Source organism: Dreissena polymorpha, chromosome 1 (assembly GCF_020536995.1).
Source record: "Dreissena polymorpha isolate Duluth1 chromosome 1, UMN_Dpol_1.0, whole genome shotgun sequence".
In the NCBI taxonomy this organism is placed as follows: domain Eukaryota; kingdom Metazoa; phylum Mollusca; class Bivalvia; order Myida; family Dreissenidae; genus Dreissena; species Dreissena polymorpha.
Genome location: NC_068355.1, coordinates 45,377,012 through 45,402,645, shown reverse-complemented (window position 1 = coordinate 45,402,645; position 25,634 = coordinate 45,377,012). Strand labels below are relative to the sequence as shown.

At 36.4% G+C, this 25,634-nt stretch overlaps 1 long non-coding RNA gene across 1 annotated transcript in view; it reads left to right on the top strand.

The window, feature by feature from the left end:
* LOC127865133 (uncharacterized) overlaps window positions 1-25,485 on the top strand; it is a 48,062-nt gene extending 22,577 nt beyond the window's left edge. The window contains exons 2-3 of the long non-coding RNA XR_008042507.1: window positions 22,983-23,261; window positions 25,372-25,485. This is a non-coding gene — a long non-coding RNA (uncharacterized LOC127865133). The remainder of the gene's footprint in view (window positions 1-22,982; window positions 23,262-25,371) is intronic.
* Window positions 25,486-25,634: the final 149 nt, after the last annotated feature.

Sequence of the window (25,634 nt, the reverse complement as noted above, 5' to 3'; positions counted from 1 at the left end):
TTGTGTTAAATTGCTATTCTATATAGCAGATAAGGTACTTTTGTGCTATTCTCTCTCTTGTTATTCCCTATATTTAAATAATATTGGTTGAATAAGAGCACTTTGTGGGTTTTTCCCTGCATTGAGGTATTATTTACTTTTTTTCCAATTTTATATCACACTGTTGTAATTTTCCTACCGTGCACTTCCTCTGGTCCATGGGAAACAACCCTCATAGACTCCACCTCCACAATTACCTCCCTTAGACCAACCTATTGGTAATGCCCCTGCTGGTTTATTCCCCACTCACACCAGCCTACACTTCCAAATCTCTCCTTCTTTTAACCCTCCAGGTTGGCAACTTGTATTTTATATAAATAAATGCATATAGTGCTGTACATAATGTAAATAATCTATTTTTATGTATAAATGTATCTGTTCTGTCTCATTTTTAACTGTAAAGTTCATTGTTTTACTTATAATTTTTATGTGGCCCTATAAAGGTGACCGTTTGGCGACACGTAAGTCATTACCCTTATTTTATGAGGGTTATTACTAATATCCCTTTTAAATATTGTCTTAATGCCACTCTGGGGGGTGGTCTTTTCTTTATAGCCCAATTCTCATGAGGTTCCAAACAGACAGGGTCTTATGTTGGAGCATTACGGCTATACTCCCTGTCTGCAATTGTCCAGCATTGAACCACGCATACTACTATTTATAAATGCATAATACAATTAAAATTAAATTACAGTACCAAATACCATTGTGTGTTATATTTCTACCTAAATGCATATTTTTTCCCCAGGCCAGTTTTTCCCTAGGCCGCTTTTTCCCCGGGGAAAAAATGGCCCAGGCAAATCTCCCCCCCCTTGGCCAAATTCCCCCCCTACTTAAAGAATTAATTTCAACATGACTCTTGGCCATTTTTTCTCCCCTCGGCCAATATTTCCCCCCCCCCCTAAATAAGAATTTATTTTAACATGACTCTTGGCCATTTTTTTCCCTGTGCCAATCTTTCCCCCATTCCCTACTTAAGAGTTTATTGCGAAATGAGTCTCGGCCATTTTTTCTCCCCTTGGACAATTTTTCCCCCCTACTTAAAGAATTAATTGCAACATGACTCTTGGCCATTTTTTCCCCTTTGCCAATTTTTCCTCCCCCATACTTAAGAATTTATTTTAACATGAAGCTGGGCCATTTTTTCTCTCCTTGCCAATCCCCCCCCCCCTTCTCTTAAGAATTTATTTTAACATGACTCTTGGACATTTTTTCTCCCCTCGGCCAATCTTTCCCTCTTCCCTTCTTAAGAATTTATTGCAAAATGACTCTTGGCCATTTTTTCTCCCCTTGGCCAATGTTTCTCCCTACTTAAAGAATTAATTGCAACATGACTCTTGGCCAATTATTCTCCCCTCTGCAATTGTTCTCCCCTTGATGAATTCACCCCCTCCGTACAAATGTGCTTGACAGAATAATACAAGTATCAAGTTAATAAAAGGGCAAATGTAAAATCGGGTTCAAATATCTTTAGTACTTTTAAAAATATGCTCTGGACAAAGGGGTAGCGGTCTTGACAGACAGACAGAGTAGTGATCCCTATATGTTGCAGAATAAATGTAAAAGATAAGTTAAGTCAAAGATAAGAGTGTGGAGGCAGTTTAAGCAGCTATCAATTAAATTCTGTTGTAAAAATTACTTTTTCAAGGTAGGGGAAAAAACTGGCCATGGGAAAAATGGCCGAACATTAAAGAATAAATGTTAAGGAGAAGTAACAAAAAAGATAAGGGGTGGGGCAGTTTTAGCAACTCTCAGTCAAATTCTGTTGTTAAAACTACTTTTACAAGGTAGTGGGGAAAAACTTGCAGGGGGAGACAAATTGGCCCAAAAGTGAAGAATAAATGTAAAAGATAAGTAAAATAAAAGATAAGGGGGTGTAGGCAGTTTTAGCAACTCTCAATCAAGGTCTGTTGTTAAAACTACTTTTACATGGTATGGGGGAAAAATTGGAAGAATAGTGAAGAATAAATGAAAAACAGAAGTAAAATAAAAGATAAGGGGATAGAGGTAGTTTTAGCAACTCTCTATCAAATTCTGTTGTTAAAACTACTTTCACATGGTAGGGGGGGGGGGGGGGCTGGCCAGGCGGAAAAACTGGCCAAAAGATGAATAATAAATGTAAAAGATAAATTAAAATAAAAGGTAAGTAAAACAAGACTATTGCCAAGCAATATATGACCCCTACCGCCTCCACAATTGTCAGATTTTTTTTATATATTTTTTTAAAATGTTGCCATAGCAACCAGAATTTTTGAGGTAGGAACAAAATGAAATGACATGCATAATGTCCATATTGCCATCTATCCATGTTTCAAGTTTCATGAAAAAATATGAGGCACTTTTAAAGTTATCGCAGGATCCAGAAAAGTGTGACAGACTCACAGACTGATGGAGTGACGGACACACAGAGCGCAAACCATAAGTCTCCTCCGGTGAAACCGGTAGGGGACAATAAAAGATACGAGTGTGGAGGCAGTTTAAGCAACTCTCTATCAAATTCTATTGTTAAAACTACTTTTAAAAGGTGTGTGTGTGGGGGGGGGACTGGCCAGATGGAAAAAATGGCCGAAAGGTGTACATGGAAAGATATATTAAATGAAAAATCGGTTGGGGGGGGGGGGGAAGTGGCCGGGGGAGGGGGGGGTGGGGCAGGGGGGAAATGGCCAGTTACACCGGTATTAAATCAGGCTCTACCCCTCCAAATAATTAATGACCATAAATTTCATATCTCCCCATTGCTTCTGTCTCCTTGTATATTACATAACCCAAACCAGTGCTTTCCACAGGATTTTCGTCAGGCGCCCCGGGGCTGCTAGGGGTGGTTTGGGAGGGGTGTCCCCTCCTGACGTTGTTTTTTTTTTTAATTTAACGTGTCAATTCACGTTCTGTGGTGCGTTATAACTCAAAGAAAGACAGCATCAAAAGACGTCATTTGGTGCGCTATGACTCTTCAAAAATTTCCCCAGTCATTTAAAAATATATATTTTTTATTGTTTAATTGTTTTAAAACTTTCCCGCACAGATAGTAAAATCCCGACTCGAACGATTCCCCAATACATCCGTTTCAACCAGACTCTATTACTGTATACTTACTACTTTTCAAGTTTCTATTTATTACCCGATAATCCAGTTTATTCCGTTTTTATCAATCACTTTCTGGTAAATATTTACGATAAAAGCTCTCAATTATTTCTTTAACACAAACCTTGCCATTTTTTAAGTGACTATTTATAGATTTGATGAAATATTGCCTCTGAATATGCGTCAATTCCCTGACCTGTTGTGTGCTTGTTAAAACGCTCAATACACGCACGCTTTTGTATGCAAATGACGCGATGTTGTACATGCTGCATACTTTTCGCGCTCTTTTAAATTGAGAAAAAGATTCGACACAAAATAAATTTGCACTGCTAATTTGGAGCAAAAATATTTAACGTTGCGGTACCATTTACATTCGGAAGTGTATTTCGGATTAAAAACGCGTTAACATCGATTTACGGGAACGGGTTTCGGATTACAAATTTAATTATTCCCATTTGAGTTTTCAACAAATATTAACCATCGGGTTATAAATTCAACGATAATTTGTTTAAACACTTTACGAGTCGAATAAATGTTTTGACGGAATTATGGATGAAATTCACGTTGTCCACGAGGATCACGGCCGGTTGCTATCATCAGTCTTCTAACTATCGATTATCGGACGAAACATTTACAAGTGTGCGTAATTAATTCAACGAAAATTTATTAAAACGCATTACGTGTCGAATAAATGTCAGAAAAACGAGGTGAATCAGTTCTATAAATGGACATGATGAAATATACATGTACTGGAATTAAATTGTTATCACATAATTGTAACCGGGAGTCATTTGCACAACTTACTCGCTATAATAATTAATTGTTTACCACTTGCAATTAATTTCTCGTATTAATTATGAGTCATAGGTTACACTTGTTTACAGTAAAAAGGTGTGATGATGATTCCCGAAACCGTCTTTTAATGTACTGTACTGTACTAATTACCGGTTTTACGTAAATGGTACAAGTTCATGCTAATCAAGCTGCGATAAACTCTTACTTTATGCCCGACGTCAATCAAAAATAATGGTCGATAGTTAACCCCGCCCTCATAAGCATTCGCGTAACCGATTGGACGATGAACTTCACAGTTTGACGACTGGAAAGTTACCAGATACATCCTTGTCAGCATTTAAATAACTGTGTAATGTGGCTAGAATAATCGATACGCGCGTCCTGCTATTCTCTTATCAGTGGATTATCCATTACCCCATGTTGTGTTGATGGCGATTACTTGTGAAAGTAGGTACCGAGTGCTCTTTTAAAACAGGGAATATTGATACACTGATAGAGAAACCATGATTTTTTTGGACAATCTCCACTTTTTTTTACTGAAAAATACACTGATCGGAAAATTTCAAGTGCCCCGGGGACTCTGATTTCGAAATTTAAGCGCCCCGGCAAATGGCCTGGGGAAAACCCTGCAAACATGAGATTTACATCTATCTCTTGACTTTATGATGCATCCAAAACATATTGTGACAATGCTGGACCACTTTGTGATCTGGAAAATCCCAATAATATTAATATTTTTATTTACCTTAAATATATTAAACAACAGTGTACCGGTAGTTTGTTTATTTCAAACATTTCACACATTTGTGTAATTCTTTTCTTTTCAAATAACATGCAAATTAAAGTATTTCCATTTGATATTAACACCTAATATGCAGATCGCAAAGTTAAAAGTCTCCAATAAACTCATTGCAGCATATGCTTAACAATCAGTCTAGTAATGATGATGCCACATATAATAATATGTGTTTTTACCATTACTACTTATATAAATTGGGCTATTCTCTTCCTTCCTCTTTCTTTTTAACATAAATAACATCAATAGAATAGTAGTAGTAGTAACTATAATATAGCATCTTCATAGTACTTCAACAGTATAAAATAATCATTCTAAATGCAATTAAATTAAAGTATTAATGGATGTAATTATCATTTCTTGTTCCATATATTTTCTAACGAAATGCTACATTGTTTACATTTATAAATAGCAAACTTAATGTCAAGGTCGTTCTTTGTGCAAATTTTTGTATCTCAAAACGGATTGACCGACTTGCTTCTGCAAGTTAAGAAATCTGACCAATCAGAGCCGTGTTTTTAAAATGCTTTCAGCCAATAAAAATTCCGCTTTTTAACAGCGTTAAGCACGGCGTTGTCCAATTAAGATGTATTGCATTTAACGCCTTTTGAATAATAAAGTAAAGCTATTTTTAATCTACTAGATTTTTATCAAAGCACCGCATCCACACTGCAAAGTATCTTATATTATAAATGGTACAGCCCAGTATAATTGGGCTGACCATATTATGGCCGTTTTCGGCTTTTTTATCTTGATGAAATCTGGGTTGGGTTGTATATGGGTCATCTGGGGTCAAAAACTAGGTCACTAGGTCAAAACTAGGTCACTAGGTCAAAAACTAGGTCACTAGGTCAAATAATAGAAAAACCTTGTATAGACAATAGAGGTCACAGTTTTCATCCAATCTTTATGAAATTTGGTCCTAATGTTTATCTTGATGAAATCTGGGTTGGTATGTATTTGGGTCATTTGGAGTCAAAAACTAGGTCACTAGGTCAAATAATAGAAAAACCTTGTCTAGAAAATAGAGGTCACAGTTTTCATCTAATCTTTATAAAATTTGATCAGAATGTTTATCTTGATGAAATCTGGGTTGGGATTGTTTTGGGGTCAACTGGGGTCAAAATCTAGGTCACTAGGTCAAATAATAGAAAAACCTTGTGTAGACAATTCACAGTTTTCATCTAATCTTTATGAAATTTGGTCAGAATGTTTATCTTGATGAAATCTGGGTTGGGATTGAATTTGTTTAGTCAGGAGAGCGATTCAGGGCCATCATGGCCCTCTTGTTTTATCTTTGATTAATTTGTTGTATCCTTGAAGGCTGAAAGGTTTTGCCACCCTTGCCCCCAGAGCTGATTAATTCTATATGTTATGCTTTGCAGGATGATTAGAGATCGAATGCGCTATACTAACTTTGCTTATAATGAGCAAAATGTAACAGCTTTAAGAAATAGTTGTCGCACAATAATGTTTGCTAAAGGCCATGGCTAGTTGAAATAATCATTGGTACAAAGTTCTGACAGTTATGTACATTTATAAATAAAAATTTTTCTTTTAACATTTCCCTTTACCCATATTCATATGTATTCATCTATGCTTGCACCTATGCATCATGCAAATTTAGTGTACAAGTAGTACTGCTTTGTTTTTTGTTAAATATTTTATGTTTAAGAATAAAATAAACATTAAATGGTTGGATTTGGTCGGCTGTATGGGGAGGAGGAGGCTGAATATGTCGCGAAATTAGTCAGTGAAAAGCAAAATTTGGTCAGGGAAAAGTCAGTGAAAAGTCAGGGAATTTTATTTCATCAGGTTGGTGGCAATCCTGAATTATATTTCAATATGATTGAAATTATACAAAAATGAATAAAAATAAATTTGTTACAAAAAAATGGACTCATTCTGGCAATTCAAGGAGAAAGATTATGGGAAAATGTTGATTTCAAGCATTTTGATGACAGTTGACAAAGTTTATGGCTAGTATTTAATAGAATTAAAGCTCCAATTTAACCTGTGCATGTAAATTACAATAAATTAATTGAAGTATAATATGAATTATGATGGTTTAATTAATTAAATGCCTCATTATTATTGATTTAAAAAACAATAAAACTTAGCATTTCTCTGTAGTTAAAATTATCTGAATTAAATTTAAGTGCACACAGTTAGGGATTCCTTTATTTATTTCTTTAATTTCTCAAATATCCATAAAAATCTCCCAAGACAGAGATGTCAAATCACCCCGGTTACTAATGCTGTGTATTATTCCCTACAGAACTGCCAATTATGTCACCTAGTTTATGGCTATATGGGTGTTGAAATATTTCTTATCAGGGGATATATCTCAAGTTCAGTAGGCACAGGCACAGGTGTACGGAAGAAACCCCCTCCGGAAGAAACCCCCTTCGCTTAAAACGGCAGGGCGGAAGAAACCCCCTTTCATAGTTTGCATAGGCGGAAGAAACCCCCTCGCTAGTTTTGCATAGGCGGAAGAAACCCCCTCGCTAGTTTTGCATAGGCGGAAGAAACCCCCTTCCATAGCGGAACAAACCCCCTTCCAGACGATTTAGTTACATTCAAACGCACGGTAATTGTTTACAGAAATTCTCTTTCATTTTCAGAAAGTTCCCTGGAAGCATGATTGCATGATTCAATTTTTTTTAAAGACGAATGCTTCGGTTATTGTAGGAAAATATGTACGAAATATCTTCGTCACTATCGGCTCTGGACGCTAATTTTGTGTTTTTGTCATTTTTATCAATCTAGTACAAGTTAACGCATATAAAATGGTATAATCTCAATGAAACGAGCGCAAGACAAATTCACACGAGCATCTCATCATTAACAACTTGTGAACATACGGCCGGTACACCTCTTTACTCAGTACATAACAGTTTGGAAATAGATTTTCGCACCTTCATTTAATTATATAAAAGGTCCTTTAATGTACAGGCTATTGTAGATAATGATGAGAAGTTGTGTCATGATCGGCGCCTTTGTGGCTCGTTTGAAGTTATGTACAGTTTTGTTTAATTAAATTAGCATTCAGCTATAATTATGTGATTTTAGGGAATGATTTGATCTTTGTAAATAAATGTAAATATATGCCTGTTTATCGTTAATAAATGCGTGTCTTTTTTCAACAACAAATTGTTTATTGCTTTTTAATCTATGCTTGTTTGAGATCGTTGTAAATAAATCTAAATATATGCCTGTTTTATCATTAAATGCGTGTCCTTTTTTGCAACAACAATTTGTTTAATGTTTTCTAGTATATGCTTGCTTAATCTTTGAACATAAATGTTAATATATTTCATTCTATTTTTGTCTATTTTATCCTTCAATTATAATTCTTTCCCCCATTCATACATTATTCGTTTTATTACCATCTTGATTAATTCTTCACAGCTTGTGAACAAACGGCCTTTTTATCTAGACTGAACCAGAATGTCGCTATACTGTGCTGTAATGATTAATCACGGAGCGTATATTGACTCATATAGAGTCCGTGGATTAATGCATCATGACTGATACCATTTTATCTAGCCTGACCAAGAATGCCGCTACACTGTGCTGTAATGACTGTGAATGCATTTTATCTAGACTGATCCGGACGAACATTCCCCATGATGGGATATTTTCTGCAATACGACTATGATACCCTTTTACCTAGATTGATCTAGATTGGCACTATTTTGTGTTGTTATATTTACTGCAACGCGATTATGATATCATTTTTTTAAATCACTTATTTCTTTAGTCAACATATGTTGCCGGTTTTATATAAATTAATTGTATTTACATCACGTCTTAATACTTCTTGATGAATTATCTGACGTTGTGCGGAAGCGCAGGCTGATCTGGAGCGACCTTGCCAAATATGGCATAAGACCCATTTATCGCATGACGCAGCTCATATTATATTCATAATAAGTGTTTATTTACAAAAATGACATATTTTGTCACGTTTATTTGCATGTTATTGAAATTGAATATGAAGATTAACATTATGTTAAATAAGTTATGTATATTTCCACTTTAAAGGAACATACACAAGTGTTAAATAGAATTGGTTTACTGAATTCATTTGCGTGGTTTTTAATACGAAACACACTTCTGAATGTATATGTTACCGCGACGTTGAAATAGTTTTGCAGCGTAAATTCTATTTTGTGTTGACTCTTTTTCTCAATAAAAAGGGCGCGAAAATGCAGCATAGAAAGCGTGGGTGTATTGAGCGTTGTAACAAGCACACAACTAGTCAGGGGATTGATGCATGTTCGGAGGGAATATTTCATTGAGTCTTAGTCTATAAATAGTCACTTATACCGAAATTTATTTGATACAAGAGAAAAAATGGCAAGGTTTGTGTTAAAGAAATTATTGAGAGCTTTTATCGTTAAGATTTACCAGAAAGTGCTTTAAAAATGTTATAAACAGGATTATCGGGAAATGAATATAAACTTGAAAAGTAGCAAGCATGCAGTAATAGAGTTGGGTTGAAATGGATGTATTGGGGAATCGTTCGAGTCGGGATTTTACTACCTCTGCGGGAAAGACTTAACATTTAGGAAGGGGGTTTATTCCTCCTCTATAAAAACACGAAGGGGGTTTATTCCGCCTGTCTGAAAACTCTAAGGGGTTTGTTCCGCCTATGCAAAACAAGCGAGGGGGTTTCTTCCGCGTAGGCTAAATGTGAAAGGGGGTTTCTTCCGCTATGCCGTTTTTAGGGAAGGGGGTTTCTTCCGAAGGGGGTTTATTCTTGTAATCACAGGCACAGTATGGTTTCCCGTTGAAACTTTGAATTATCAAAAGCGGTTTGAGACTGAGCACCAAAATATTTTAAATGAGCCTGGGGACAACAGCACGCCTCTCAATTTACCATTTACTATAACAGAATTATTAAGTGCCATTAACTCCAGGAGCAACACCGCCAAGGGGCCTGACAAAATAGCATATTTAATGTTTAAAAATATGCCAGCCATAACTCTGAAAATTTGGCTTAACCTATTCAATCAGGTGTATAGGACAGGCAGGATACCACCCGAGTGGTAGCAGGCCACAGTAATTCCAATTCCTAAACATGGTAAAGACAAAAATAACCCAAACTCATATCGTCCAATAAGTTTAACATCACATGCAGGTAAATTATTAGAAATAATGGCCAAAACTAGATTAGAACAATTATTGGAATCAAATAATATAGTAAACCCCTTCCAGTCTGGCTTTAGGAAGGGGCGATCTACTCTTAATCAGCTAGCTAGATTACAACATGATATTCTTTCTGCAAAAAATCAAGGGCAATCAGTATTAGCAATTTTTTTGGACCTTCAGGCCGCCTTTGATTTAACATGGACCTTTGGCATATTTAAAAAGCTAGCTGACTATGGAATCACTGGATACTGTTTCCACTACAGGGCTTGCACTAAGAAATAAATTTTGTCCTGACTTCCTGCCCTTTACTTATGGAAGTCCCACTCAAAAATGTTGGAAGTCCAAACAACTTTAATGTTGATGTTAACAGAATGTTGACTGCGTTAATGATCACAAACTCTTCCCATCCATTTTGGGTCACTTTAATTCTGTGAAAGTAACTAGATATATCATACAACAAGGCGGAGACTACCCTAGGCTTTAAAAATAGGTAGAAGTTTGGAAAATCAGGGTATAAGTTTGTGCAAACAATATCGACTTAAAAGACAAAACATGTTAATTTCAAAACTTTTATTATTTCTTTCATTTTACTATGTTCATTCTAAAAACAATAAATTCTCATTAAAATCTTCTTAATCATAACACATTTAAATCATTCAACACATTTAAGTAATTTGAGATATGTGCGGTTGCACCTTTTCATCACATATTTATTGTCATTTTATTATCCTCATCCCTTTGACTGCATTTGCAACAAAACACAATCTTAATGGTCATGATGGAGCATCTAGTATATCAATTACTGTTTATCCGAATACTATACATGTCCGAAATATGTACACTTAATAAATGCCTTACCAGTTTAACTTAAATAATCCAAACTTTCCATGTTGTTATCTGGTTTAACAAAACTTATCAAATGTTTGTTAAATCCATTTAATGTTTTCTCCATTTTTGAACCAACATTACTTGTAATTTGAATCGCCAGCTTTGAACTGAAAGCGGGTTGAATGTTACAATAGGTCAGCCATTTGCAATGCCGAAAGTCATGATGTATCAATTTAATTCTACTCGGATAATTTATATCTAATCCAGGAAATGTGTTTTCTGAATGTTTCTGACTAGTAAAATGACTTGTTAGTATAGAAAATGAACTGTGTTTATATAAGATGGTTATTACTCGTAATTATCGGTGGATTAACAAACTGAGAAAACTCGCGGGACCTAATACGGTAGTGAATCTATGTAATTAATTAAACTTTGATCAGTTTTGTTTTTCTTTAAATTATTTTTGCCGTCTTTCTTTATCGTGCCGTCTGCCCAAAACCAGCAGTTATCTCCTAATCATTAGACAACATACGGCATGCGCAAAGAGGAACGAGTGTGTTGTTAAAGCAACCAATATTAAGCGACTGCTTTGTAACGGTCAATTTGCGATCCGCGCGCGGGGGGGGGGGGGTATATTGTGTAACCATTAGATAAACAACACACAATAAAATGCTAATCACCTGCGGGCGGTAGCAAATATAAGGAGGCGGAGTTTAGACTGATCGAGACGTGTGCAAAACACATTGAGTCGGCAGAAAGCAGTCACGTGTGTTGATTGAAGTGTTATTTTAATCGAAAGCTTACGTCACAGGTTGTTATTTTTGGCATATGACCAATTTTAAGGAAGTACAGTGGACGTCATGGGGTTTTGTTATCGGCGTATGGAAACAATTTTCGGGCGTAATATACGGCCGTAGGCCGCTTAGTGCAAGCCCTGCCACTACCTCAGAGCTTTCCTAGAGGGCCGTAAAATCCAGGTCAGGGTCGATGGGGAGTTATCACTAGAGGTAGCCATAACTGACCGCGGAACCCCCAAGGGGTCGGTAATATCCCCAACTCTGTTCTCCCACATCGTAAACGGTCTACCTGATGCCGTAAAAGACTCAGGAATGGTTATCTCCCAGTTTGCAAATGACTCAGGCACTTGGTTAAATGGGTCTAACATGTTACGCCTGCAAAAGAGAGCTCAAGCAGGCTTAGACTCCATATGGAAATGGGCAATTGAATGGGGATTCAAAATTTCTCCAACCAAAACAGTAGGAGTACTATTTGGCGACCAATTTCAGCACTCTTTGGAATTAAATTTAGGCGGCACCAAAATTATCTTTGAAAAAGTGGTGAAATTTCTAGGTATGTACCAAGATAAACAGTTAACTTTGACTCACCACTTCAAATATTTGGCAGAAAGGTGCGAAAGGGACCTAAATTTAATGAGAATGTTAAGAGGCACAGGTTTCGGATCAGATAAAAATAGCCACTTAACTCTCTACAAGTCCCTTATACGTCCAAAGCTAGATTATGGAGCCCAAATCTATGCATGTGCAAAGCCAAACGCCCTAAAAATGGTTGATGCCATTCAACGCAAGGCCCTAAGGATAGCTCTGAGAGCCCTAAACTGTACACCTGGTGCACTGCTTGAGGAGGAGGCCGGTGTGCTGCCTCTAGACTTGCGTAGAAAACAACAGTACCTTAACTTCTGGGCCAGGGCTAAGTCTCGGCATGGTTCAAACCCTGTTAACAAACTTGTCAGGATTGGCACCTCCATCAAGGGGAAAATACTTAAGCGTAAGCATGTCGCCTTACCTTTTGGTGCGAGTATTAGGACCCTGGTTGAAGATGCCGGTCTCGACAAGGTACCTGTAGCAGACCTGAGGCCCTCCAAGCCCCCCCCCTACTGGACGCTTGGACCCATTGATGTTGACCTATCAATCTCTAATAAAATAACGAAAACTGACTTGCCACAACTCATCAAGTCAGAAGCTCTCTCTCTTATAGATAATATGTATGCTGAGCATCTAAAAATCTACACTGACGGCTCCAAATGCCCTAACTCTGGTTTGGTAGCCAACTCTTTTGTAATTCCTTCAAAAAACATTAGTAAAACGCACAGGCTCAGCAACAATCTCTCTATTTTTACAGCAGAATTTTTGGCAATTAAATACTCTCTGTGCTGGATATTGGTCAATAAACCTACTAAAACTGCTATTTTATCAGACTCAATGTCATCTCTTGAGTCTATAAAAAACAGAAATAGCAGATCTAGGCCTGATATTTTAGCTAGCATTTTGGAACTTCATCAACAGTGCCTAGATAAATCTTTAAAGGTCACATTAGTATGGTGTCCAGCACATGTCAACATCAGTGGAAATGAGCAGGCCGACATACTTTTACCAGACCCGCGAAAACCCTCAGGCCGCCTGACAGATACTCAGCAAGCATTGTGCTTGACAGAGCCATCAGCCACCTGAGGATGGGAACCACCCTATTACCCGGTGGCGCGGGAAAGTATGTCCTCGGTATAGACCCTGCATGTCCTAGGTGCCAGGAACCCCTCACTGCGCCCCACATGCTGCTGCAATGTCCTAACCATAAGGCGCAGAGGGATCACCTTGAAGCTGCATTGCACTCCCATGGACTAGTTTTAAACCTTTCCAACATGCTAGACCCCAAGGGAGCAGCTAGGGGCCCGGTCTTCTCTGCCCTCGCCAAATACCTACTAGATTGCCAGAAAACTGACAGAATCTAGGTCATTGGGGGAGGGAGAGCAGCCAACACCCATCCAATTATCCAGTCTTGTGACTGTTATTCTTTAAACTGTGTAATCTTTGCACAAAACTGACGCAATCTAGTAATTGTGTTGGTTTGTGTCTTTTTTACACAACTTTTATTTTAGTTTTTAATGGGTTTATTGTTCTACCCCGCCCTTTCTAAATCAGGCCAATGGTATTGACCTGGTCTTCTTTATTTTAATACATTTTTTATGAGAGTATGACATTAGTCCACCATTTACATTATTCAGTTTCTTAATATATACATATTTTATGGCAGTTTTTATTAAAAAGAAAGGACGAGGATGACCATTAACCTGGGTATGTTGGCTGCATTGCACCCCTCCCTTCCCCTCTGACATCCCCCTTCTCCTTCAAACTCGAAGAACCATGTCAGACAGGAGTGCACGGTGCAGAGTCACGTACACCTTGCAATACCATTTTATTCTCTGAGGGTATTTTCAATTTATGGGACTATTGTAACTCTCCCTATAAGCGGTATATCAACAATCATAACAAATAAAGTACTGATGTACAATTTTTAACTTAATCTTGAGAAACTTACTAATTTTGTATAGTAAGTAAATAAGGTGTTCTGTTATGCATTGTTATATAAATTGGTTAACCAATCCCACATATTACTTTAATATTTCAGTATATTAAACATTTATGTGGTTTACAAATTCCACATATTACTATAATATTTCAGTATATTAAACATCAGAGTGTTTTTTTTTCTTTCTTTTTATTTATTAATCACCATATGTAGTTTTCTTAGTTCCATTTACTGTGCACACTCTCTGGTCTAGGGGACAAAACCATCAATACTTCTCCATACAAAATTATCTCCCCTACACAAACACAAGCTGATTTGCCCCTGCTGGAAACTCCCTACCCCACCACACCTACCTACACTTCCAAACTCCTTCTTTTAACCCCCCAGGGTGGCAACTTGTTATTTTACCTATCAATAAGTGCATATAATATTGTACATTCTGTACATAATCTGCCTTCTTGTATAAACTTTGTTTGTTTTGTCTAATTTTTAACTGTAAAGTACATTGTTTTACCATTGTTTTTTATGTGGCCCTAAAGAGGTAACCGTTTGGCGACACGTAAGCTATTACCTGTAAATATATAAATATTATCATTAAATTTCTTTTAAATATTGTCTGAACGCCACTCTGGGGGGACGTCCTTCTTTCAAAGCCCAATCCTCTTTAGTTCCATACAGATAGGGTCTTAAGTTGGAGCATTACGGCTATATTCCCTGTCTGCAAGTGTTTAACATTGAGCCACATACATACATTTATACACATTACAATTTTTAATAACTCTAAATACTCAATTGCAACATTAATATAGATTTGAGAGTTATACTCCCTATGTGTTAATATATATTATCTTTTTTCTTTTCTTTTCTCATATAATTGCATGTATACATGCAAACTCACTTTACATTTGAGAGCTGTTAAATCAGGCTCTAGCATCCCTACTAATTAATGTTCATAGATAAGTATATCTTTCCATCTATTAGATCTTGTTGTATGACATTTCGTTTAAACCTTAAATATACACATAAAAATGGTACTTGACTATCTATGTCAATATATAGTGGCAATGTTAAACCACTTTGTGATCTGGAAACCCTCAAATATTATTATTTTGTGTTTGTTTCTCAAACATATTACACATCTGTGTATTCCTTTTTTCTATAGACATTTTATTAAAATAATCCTATTTGGATTTTAACATTTAAAACACAGATCACAAAGTTTAAAGACTCCAACAAACCAAGTGTAAAGCTAATTTTTAAAACTACTAGATTTTTATTAAAGCACCGCACCAACACTGCAAAGTTTTATATTTTGTATCAATGGTACAGCCCAGTAAAATCGGGCTGTTCATTTTATGGCCGTTGTGGACCTTTTAAATGCAGAGTTTTAATGTTAAGCAGTGTGCTCGGGCAATGGTTTTTAACCAAAGTCCCGAGGGTAAACAATCCCATTAGCCGACAGTATGGTTTCATATTAGCCCTCCCCAATTAAATCTATTTTTGTATAATAAACATTTTTAAGTAGACTTAATTCTCATTCGCAATCATACTATGTGCAAATTAGTATAGGAGGTTTTGGGGATTCCGATAATGAAGTCATGTTTGCGCATACTCAAATTTTGGCCGTAAAATTAACTGCGGCCATTCTGCTATTGTTTGCATGTGATGAACCGCATCGTGATAAGGTTACAATCATATTCGCGACCCTTTTGCAGATAAAAAAATACTCAGAACTTAAAATTCTTTCAGATTAAATCGAATCCAATGAGCGAACACAAATAAGGACGAAAACAAACAACAAATTGATTGAATTTATGTAATCAACATATAGAAACTGATTTGAACCTATTTGTCTGTAAAAACTTACCTTTTTAGAGATTAACTAAATCCTCTTGATAAATGTAAATGCTTTTATTTAATTGTTCACACCAGTTTTGACACTCTTTGTTTCAGCATTTTTAACCCAGTGTTTAATTGCCCCTTTCTTTATCACAAACCCATTATCTCGATATGATGGATACTGTCCAGCCAATTACTAAGAAAACAGTGTGTAATAAACCCAGGGATCTTTACTTGTATGACTCTGTATGGGGTCTCAGCATAAACCACATTTGTCTGGTCATTAAACACAATTTATGATACCTCCTTGTCATCTCTTAGCATATTAAGTCAAAAACTTACCAGTTGCTTTAATAAAATATTTGAACATATATAAAAAAAATAGACATTTGTCCGAAATGGATTAACAGCTAGGAACTATTAAGTATATATATTAGCCAGTTTAAACATAACAATAAAGTGTTTAATAACTATACATTTAAAATATTTTACAAATTTACTGCTACGCAATTAACGTATTTAACGAGTACCTGCAAATGTAAACTCTGCTATAATGTGTAAAGATCATGTGTTACTGCAGCAGTGTTCGAAACATCATCATGAAAACAAGCAATCGCGTTTGGTCATTATATACGGATATAAAATACTTGCGTAAAATAAATTAAATGTGTAGATTTATGGTATCATAAAATGCTAGATTTTTATCGCTCATTATCACTAGAGAAGAGTTTTCAATATACATGTACATGCAATGACAGTTCAATTTACAATATGCAGGTGTTTTTATGGAGTGTAGGACATTAGCCCTCTGGGACTTTAGCCCCTAGGACAAAAGCCCCTAGGACATTAGCCCCCTAGGACATTTGCCCCTCACGACATAAGCCCCTACCTATTTAAACATTCATTTTTTTAGGTATTTAATTTCATCTTTTTTTTTTAATTTATGGAATTAATGGGTTATTTATATAAAAAAAACAGCAACAAAAACACAATTTGTTTCTTATGTACCTAACTGTAAGGTAATTTTAGACTTCTGGATGGTGTCAGAAATGTTTGCAAAATAAATAGAGTCCAAAGAAAAAATAGTAAAGAAATTGTAAAAAAACACTAAAATTTACGTGTGTGGTACAAGCTATATATTGTTTGTATTAACATTATGAAATTTAAAAAAATGAAATAAAAATGCTTACTTTAAAAAAAGTTTTGGACTTGGGGCTTATGTCCTGGCGTGCACTTTTTTAAAGGGGCTTTTGTCCAAGGGGCTTATGTTCTAGGGGCTAATGTCCTAGAGGGCTATTGTCCGTTCCCCGTTTTTATGTCCCCCACTATCGAAGTGGGGGACATATTGTTTTTGCCCTGTCTGTTGGTTGGTCTGTTGGTTGGTCTGTTGGTTGGTTTGTGCCAACTTTAACATTTTGCAATAACTTTTGCTATATTGAATATAGCAACTTGATATTTGGCATGCATGTGTATCTCATGGAGCTGCACATTTTGAGTGGTGAAAGGTCAAGGTCATCCTCCAAGGTCAGAGGTCAAATATATGTGGCCAAAATCGCTCATTTTATGAATACTTTTGCAATATTGAAGATAGCAACTTGATATTTGGCATGCATGTGTATCACATGGAGCTGCACATTTTGAGTGGTGAAAGGTTAAGGTCAAGGTCGTCCTTCAAGGTCAGAGATCAAATATATGTGGCCCAAATCGCTTATTTTATGAATACTTTTGCAATATTGAAGATAGCAACATGATATTTGGCATGCATGTGTAACTTATGGAGCTGCACATTTTGAATGGTGAAATGTCAAGGTCAAGGTCATCCATCAAGGTCCGAGGTCAAATATATGTGGCCCAAATCGCTTATTTTATGAATACTTTTGCAATATTGAAGATAGCAACTTGATATTTGGCATGCATGTGTATCTCATGGAGCTGCACATTTTGAGTGGTGAAAGGTCAAGGTCATCCTTCTAGGTCAAATATATGGGTCAAAATTGCTCATGTAATGTAACTTCTGCAATATTGAAGCTAGCAATTTTATATTTGACATGCGTGTGTATCTCATGGAGCTGCACATTTTGAGTGGTGAAGGATCAAGGTCAAGGTTATCCTTCAAGGTCATACGTCATATAGGGGGACATTGTGTTTCACAAACGCATCTTGTTTTAATTGGAATGCTTAAATTATTAATATTTTCATTCAATGTAAACCAAACGAAAATTCATTCAATGTAAAAGAAAATTAAAACTGCATTTCAAGATTGAAATGTATTGAGCTATTTAAGGGCTTTGTTTTATGACTGATTCAATACACCCCTTACACTTAATTTCAATCTCTGATGAAAAATAACACTATCCCATCCACACCACTTACAATAATATTCAAATTATTATATGTTTTATAATTTTTGAAATATCATTTTTTAAAGTCTTACTTAAAAAAGAATACGGGTATTTATAGTTTTGTTTTGTGAAATTGTAAGTATTAAGTCTTCCGACGACCTATACTCTGATACAATATAATAGGCCGCGATCGAGAAGTTGACAGCCAATCTATTTTTAGTAACGGAAAAACCCCTATTGTGACGTCGCACAAAAACCTCCTATAAATAATAGTTAGTTTATTTTGTGTAGTTAAAACTGTTGAAGAATGTGCTTAATTAAAGAGTGCTTCAGTTTTATAAGTTAAGGACAGTTTTAATTAATTGATCATTTAATATATGATTTAATGTATAAATTTAGTTTTGATACAAAGTCATTTAATAATTAATATAAGAATTTGTGAGTGGGCAGAACTCCGCCTACTTAATTCTGACAGGGGGGCAGTTCTCCGCCCCAACAGATTTGATGGGATGGCAGTTTTTGATAAGGGGGGTGGGGGGGGGGCGCCTCTCCGGATACCGAATTTAATAATTTAATATTAATCCCGTAATGAAGGAAAATTAAAGCTAAGAATTTAATTTCAAACGAATCCCGGACAATCGCTCCTAAGGACAATCGCTCCTATGCTAAATTTGACAGGGCGGACAGTCACTTCTATGATGTTTTGACATGGCGGACAGTCGCTCCTACGATGTTTTGACAGGGCAGACAGTCCCTCCTACGTTATTTTGCCAACCCGGACAATCACTCCTACATTCTTGTATCAATCCGGACAGTCGCTCCTACATAATTTTGACTCCACAGCATAACGTAGTATAGGCCGATAAAAGGTATCCGGACCAACTGCACCCGGACATTCGGCACCCAGTGTTTTTTTGCATACCTGGACAGTCGGCACCCTGAAAATTTGTCTACCCGGACAATTGGCACCCGATTAAATTGTAAATCCGGACAAACGGCACCCTTTGTCTTATTACCTGCAGATATTGTGTGGTTTAAATAGTGGATTGGTTGTTTATTGTCTTTTTGTGTTCATTTGCTGAAATATGACAATGATTTAATAAAAATTAGGCTGATTCTATTACAAGGTAAGGATTTCTTCATTATGGAAGTGTTTTTATGTTACAATGTAATATTCATGTAACACACATAAATCCTATTTTAAAGATAACTGGCTTTTAGGGAGTCAACTGCAGTAGACTGTTATATCTTATGGAGAAATTGCCATTATTTCAATATGCAGTAACAAATCAATTGAACAGCCTGAATGTTGTCGGGTTGCTGATAGAAAGAAAAAGAATTCACCTATGAAACATCATAAAATGCATTCTTTAATAACTCCATGAGGCCTTTGTATTTTTTATTTAAATTTTAAATTTAGAATAGCATATAATACATATCATGTGATTTGGTGTTCATCTGATATGCTAATTTGTATTTTCAGTTTGGCCATGCCCAGAAGGGAGCGACTGAGTTATGGGGTTCAGAAGCAGCACGAGCAATCTTGACATTTACTTGATGAATCATCACCCACATCACTTGACGATTGGTTCCTGCTGGATTAGGATAAATCCATAACTGATAACGAAGGATGATACTTCTCTCAACACCGCAATGTATGAAGAAAAAGCAACTCATTGTGGTTCGTCATCGTCAACAACAGAACCAGACTCAGAAGTTGGAGACTGTCAAGTTGAGATCACTGTGCCTATCAGGGTTGAGTGTTACATACTTAACCCTTTGCATGCTGGGAAATTTGTCGTCTGCTAAAATGTCGTCTGTTGAATTTCTAAAATTAGCATTTTCTTCGAATTTTTTTCAAAGAATACTATCAGAATAGCAAACAGTTTGGATCCAGATGAGACGCCACGTTCTGTGGCGTCTCATCTGGATCCAAACTGTTTGCAATTTAGGCCTTTAAAATTCAGCTCCAGCGCTTTAAGGGTTAACGAAGTGATCCAAAGCCATATATTGTCAATACGCATGCAAGAGACCTGGACATGCTCTGTTTACATTCATATCAAAGTAATGACAAGACAAATTTAAGTATGAAAGTATGTGTTAATGAAGCAGGACACACTACTGTGTATGCTCATGGTTCGGAAGTTGCCCAGGACCATTTGTTGTGGGAACAAATTTCTAGTGATTATCTTTTTGCCCTTTAGCTCCCCAGAGCACAATGTGCTAATGGTGAGCTTTTGTGATCGCCTTTTGTCCGTTGCATGATGTGTGTTAGGCCGCGTAAAAATTTGCATTGATAACACTGTAGAGGCCACATTATTAGTCCAATCTTAGTGAAATTTGGTCAGATCATTTGTCCCAATGATATTTTGGACAAGTTAAAAAATGGTTCCAGTTTATTGTCCGTCATCATGAAACTTGGTCAGAAGATGTGTCACAATTATATCTTGGGCAAATTCAAAAATGGTTTTGGTTGGTTTAAAAAAAATTGGCACCAGGAGGTGGGGAATTTTTCTTTATATGTCTATATATGGCTATAGAAAAACCTTTTTAGCACTAGAGGCCACATTTATTGTCCCGTCTTCATGAAACTTGGTAAAAAAATGTGTCCCAATTATATCTCGGACAAGTTCAAAAATGGTTCCCGTTGGTTTTAAAACATGGCCAGGCGGCAGGGCATTTTTTCTTATATGGCAATGGTAAAAACATGTCAACACTCTTTAGTCACATTTGTAGTCCAAACTCCATGATGAAAAATTCTTATGTGATAATGATTTTTCTTCAGAAACATAAATACCCTGCCTCATACGATAATGGCTCTTATGCTTTCATGTTTGTTGCCTGCATTACTGCAGAATATTAGCTGTTTTCTTCTAATATGTTATTTGTAATATCAACAACTTGCTTAATATGTGTTATGTTTTATAAATTGCGTAAGTTTTGTTATGCCAGGTGTATTGATATATTTGTCCATGAGTAATGAAGTTTTGATAAATATCATTAAACTGTAAAAATTATGTTCATGCATGGTTTTATTGCACAAACTAAAATGTTACTACAGAGGTTTTTGAAGAGACTTTATCACATAAATGGTTGCATAGGCTCCTCTGTAGAAGCCTGGACACATTCCGTTTACTTCATAATGCACATATTAAGAGGACATACTTTTCAAGTTTAGATGATGCTTTTTTACAACATACGGAATCCATATGTTCTTTTCATTAACTTTGCATTCTGGTCACTCATACACAACTAACTGAGTAAAGTCCTGAAGAAATTAACTATCACAATATTCATCATAATTCACTATCACAATAAATATCACAATATTCATCATAATTGGTATACCTAGAAGTAAATCCAGATTTAAATCCTCGTCATCCCATGAGACAAAATCCGTTTCAGACATGGTGAAGAGACACAGAGAAGTAACTAAATAACTAGATTGATATGCTTAATTACGGAGAATAGCACAGTATAAGGGTCTGAAGATTTCTATTCTATACATATACTCTAGGTGTTAATGTTATAATTGGTAAAATTGTGCATTGAATTTAGCGGTAATTAAAGAGAACAATGAACACAAACAGTTGATTAGAGCAGACCAAGAATAAGAAGACAATTTTGTTCAGAGCTTTATTCAAATTATACTACACGTTAATGGTAGTCGGATTTATCAAATTTAAACACTGCAATTAAAATGAAAAACAAAAATCTAAAACAACCAATTAGTAGTTGTTTGACGTAAGATTCTGAACGCTTCTTAATTTGAATTTATCGTATTTCAAAGACCATCATTAAATACCGGTTATCATGGTGTGTGTTTTTTCAAACTGAAGGCGAATAAAATCGCTTAATTCAACAATGCGGCATGTGATTTATTTTAATTGGCACAGTACAATTGTTTGATAATACCGTATACATTCTTATTTTAATAATACATAACAGTTTATTTGTTTCAAATCTCAAAAACTGAAACGCAAAAGCGTGTTTCAGAAATGTTGATAAGCGTGTAAACTGCTGTGGCAACCGACAAACAGTTGCACGCTTATCTCGCGGAAACCCGCAACCTGCAATAGTTTGCCGATATTTGGCGAGCTGCTTATCTCTGTTATCTATGTTTCTGCATACAGATAGGTGTTATGCATATAAACCAACAAATTCATGAACAATTCATTACTTATAGATAGGTCCGACACATAAAATGAAAAATAAAAAATACAAAATAAACCCCACCCAACTGCCCAATTTTCCCCAAAATTTTGATGAGAATTTAGTTATTTATTTTCTATGGCCTAACAGTGGCCAAGGGTTTACTAGAAGGTCATATCTGATTTCCTAACATTATGTACAAACCCATAAATTAAATTAATTCTTGTCCGAGCTATTTCTCAGCAACTTATTACCGGAATTCAATGAATCTTTATGTGAAGCTTCACTACCATGAGGAGATGCGCATGTTATTGTGGGTTCTGGATAGATGATTTATTTAGAGAGTTATGACCCTTTGAAATTTTTAAGTTGCTAAACCATCCATCGTATTATTTTGTCCAATGTTATGCCCCTCAAGACATTTCCTTTTATCTGAATATATAGTGCAATATTGTGACAAAAAAAACTTTTGGGAGCATCACCTGTCTACAACGGTTTCTTGTTATTTAATGGATTGTGAAAACAGAATTAAAATAGTGCTATTGCTTGAATTTAGAATGTTTTTATACTTATCACTACTTTTTGAGATACAGGTAGATTGCGGTATGACATGATTTTGTGAATTGCAGGCTGAAGAGAAAGCGAGACAAGAAGCGAGGCCGGAAGCTGGTAGACTTAAGGAGGAGAAGCAGCGAGAACTGCGCCTGAGACAACTTGAGGAGCAGCGGCGACTGAAGGAGGAGGCAGAGAGGTAGAAGAAGGAGGCAGCCTCCTGGCAGCAGAGAAAGCAGGGCTCTGACAGGGGCAGCAAGTCCTCTAGTAAGACTCCCTCCCCTTCCTCTGCTGGTCCTGGGACAGGAGGTCAAGACAGGTTCAGGCAAGGTGACACCAGTAGGGAGAACAATAAGGTAGGAGAGTGTCTAGGTATGTAACAGTTATGTACTTGCAGATTCTGTGAAATAATTAATGATTTTATTGGTGTGTTAAACAAATACCAAAAAGCCTATATGTCAGAAGAAAATTATATAAATAAGATCATCTTACAGTTTAACAACTGTTAAACATTTAGTATTTGTCAGATATTTTTTGATTTATTTACATGCTGATTGTCAAAGATGGTTTGACCAATATTTGGCCTGTGATGACCGATGCAAAACCTTTGGACCCTTTCGGTACCTCAGACATCCGAGAACAATAGTGCCATTATTTTTTTACAGCAGCGAATTTGATCAGCTAAAAAACATCAGGTTTTTAAATGTGCAAAATTTAGTGGTTATGAAATTCTCTTTTGGTAAATTCTATGCTTACTTATGAAGAAGTTATCAAAAACTTTCATTTTGTCATTCTTGAAAGAAAACTTACTTGAGCAATTCTTTAGCTTAACTGAAGAATTTATAAAATCAATATTCAAGATGTATTTGGGCTGTTTCTGTTAAAAGGGGGTTTAATGCATTTGTGTGAAGTGTTGTCCCAGATTAGCCTGTGCAGTCCGCACAGGCTACCGTAGGTTTCCACGTAAAGCGCGCTCCCGTGTATAGCGCGCAGGCTGTTTTTTTAATGCAAAAATGGAGAAAAAAATATTTAAAGACAATAAAACCACCAAATCGAACCGAAAATGGCCGCCATATTACTATCGCACAATCCAATAATCCGGGGCATTGGAAAGCTTAATTAAGCATTCAAAATATGAAGCGTCATTATGATTAGGAGCATGGGCTGCATAGCACTATACTTTTCTGACAATTTTGTAATTTTCTAGCAAAAGATTAACAGTCCACGTGCATTTCGTGAAAAACGTGAGAAAATAAGAATTAGTGTACATCGTGGGATTTTTCCACGGGGAAAGCATGGGCATTACCGGTAAATTTGAATGTCGCATGGGAGACAGGGATACAGTTGTTGAAGTACACCACTGTTGAACGTTCAATATTTATACTCACAAAATGCAATGGTATATCTTCACGTTCTCAAGTGTCATTTAGTGTCTCAAATGTCAATTAGCGTCTTAACAAGTCGTGGCACATATTACTCAATAACATCTGCCAATTACGAAGTGCAAAATGACTCCCTTTCACACCTACTGCTACCCGCAAAAAAGACCTCGTTCGCACCTACCCTTGCCTGCTCTCTGGACTGTCGACAACAATCCCCATCGGAATTCATCGATAAAGAAGTGTAAAAACACAAACAAAGAAATGTCCGCAAGTTTATTCAACAAATTTATTTTCGACCAAAACTTCTTCTACCGCATTCATATCTACAAGTAGCGACTTCTTGTTGTTTCGACAATGGCCCCCTCAGTTTGTACGATTATACTATACTTAAATTAAACTGCGCGTGTTTTTCACGTTTTCCTTTGATTAAAATACGCCGCTGTTAGTTAGCATAGTGTGTGAGTAAAACGATCAAATTAATTAATTATCACCTTTTTATTTCAATTGAAAATCGGCAGAAAGTTGTAACATCGACGACAAAGAACTAATTATTTAATTATCACTCTTTAATTTAGATAGATAGTCAGCTTGGACATAATTAATTTATTGTCACGCTTATTTTCATTTTTAATCTTATAATACGACATTTCCGACCGGCCGCTATTTTGTTTGCAGACGACAATTTTAACTGTGTATTCATAGCTCCACCCATTTTTACGTTTCATTCAATAACGTCTTTTCATGTGTAAGCGAGCTCAGTTTACACAACATATTTTTTACCAATTCAGCAGCCAGGATAGTGTTGTATCAATGTATAGCGCGCACCAGCTTTTTAATTTGAATTTTGGAGGTAAAACACTGCGCGCTATACGTGGAAACCTACGGTAATCAAGGACTAAAGTTTCCACACTTATGGTATTTTTTATCTGCCGAAAGTCTCTTCTTAGTTGAAATCCAGTTAAGGCGGAAAGTGTTTTCCCTGATAAACCTGTGCTGACTGCACAGGCTTATCTTGGAGGACACCTTACGCACATGCATTAAACCCTCTTTTTGCTGAGCGCGGCTCATTTCATTTTATCATCAGGTATAGAGGAGAGGAAAACACAAAGATGATCAGCCGCCACTTCAAGTGAACATCACGTGTGAGATAGAGTCCACTTCCAGCACGCTGCCTGTCTCCACAGTCATCCAGTCATCTGGTAACCTCAGTAACCTTGTAGCTAGTGGTCTTTCTACAACCAGCGAGAGCGTCTTCATCACAGCCTCGTGCATGTCTGCGTCCTCTCCTACCCCAGGCCCCGCTACCACAGGAGGCAAGGCTAATACCACTCCACCCAGTAGTGATAA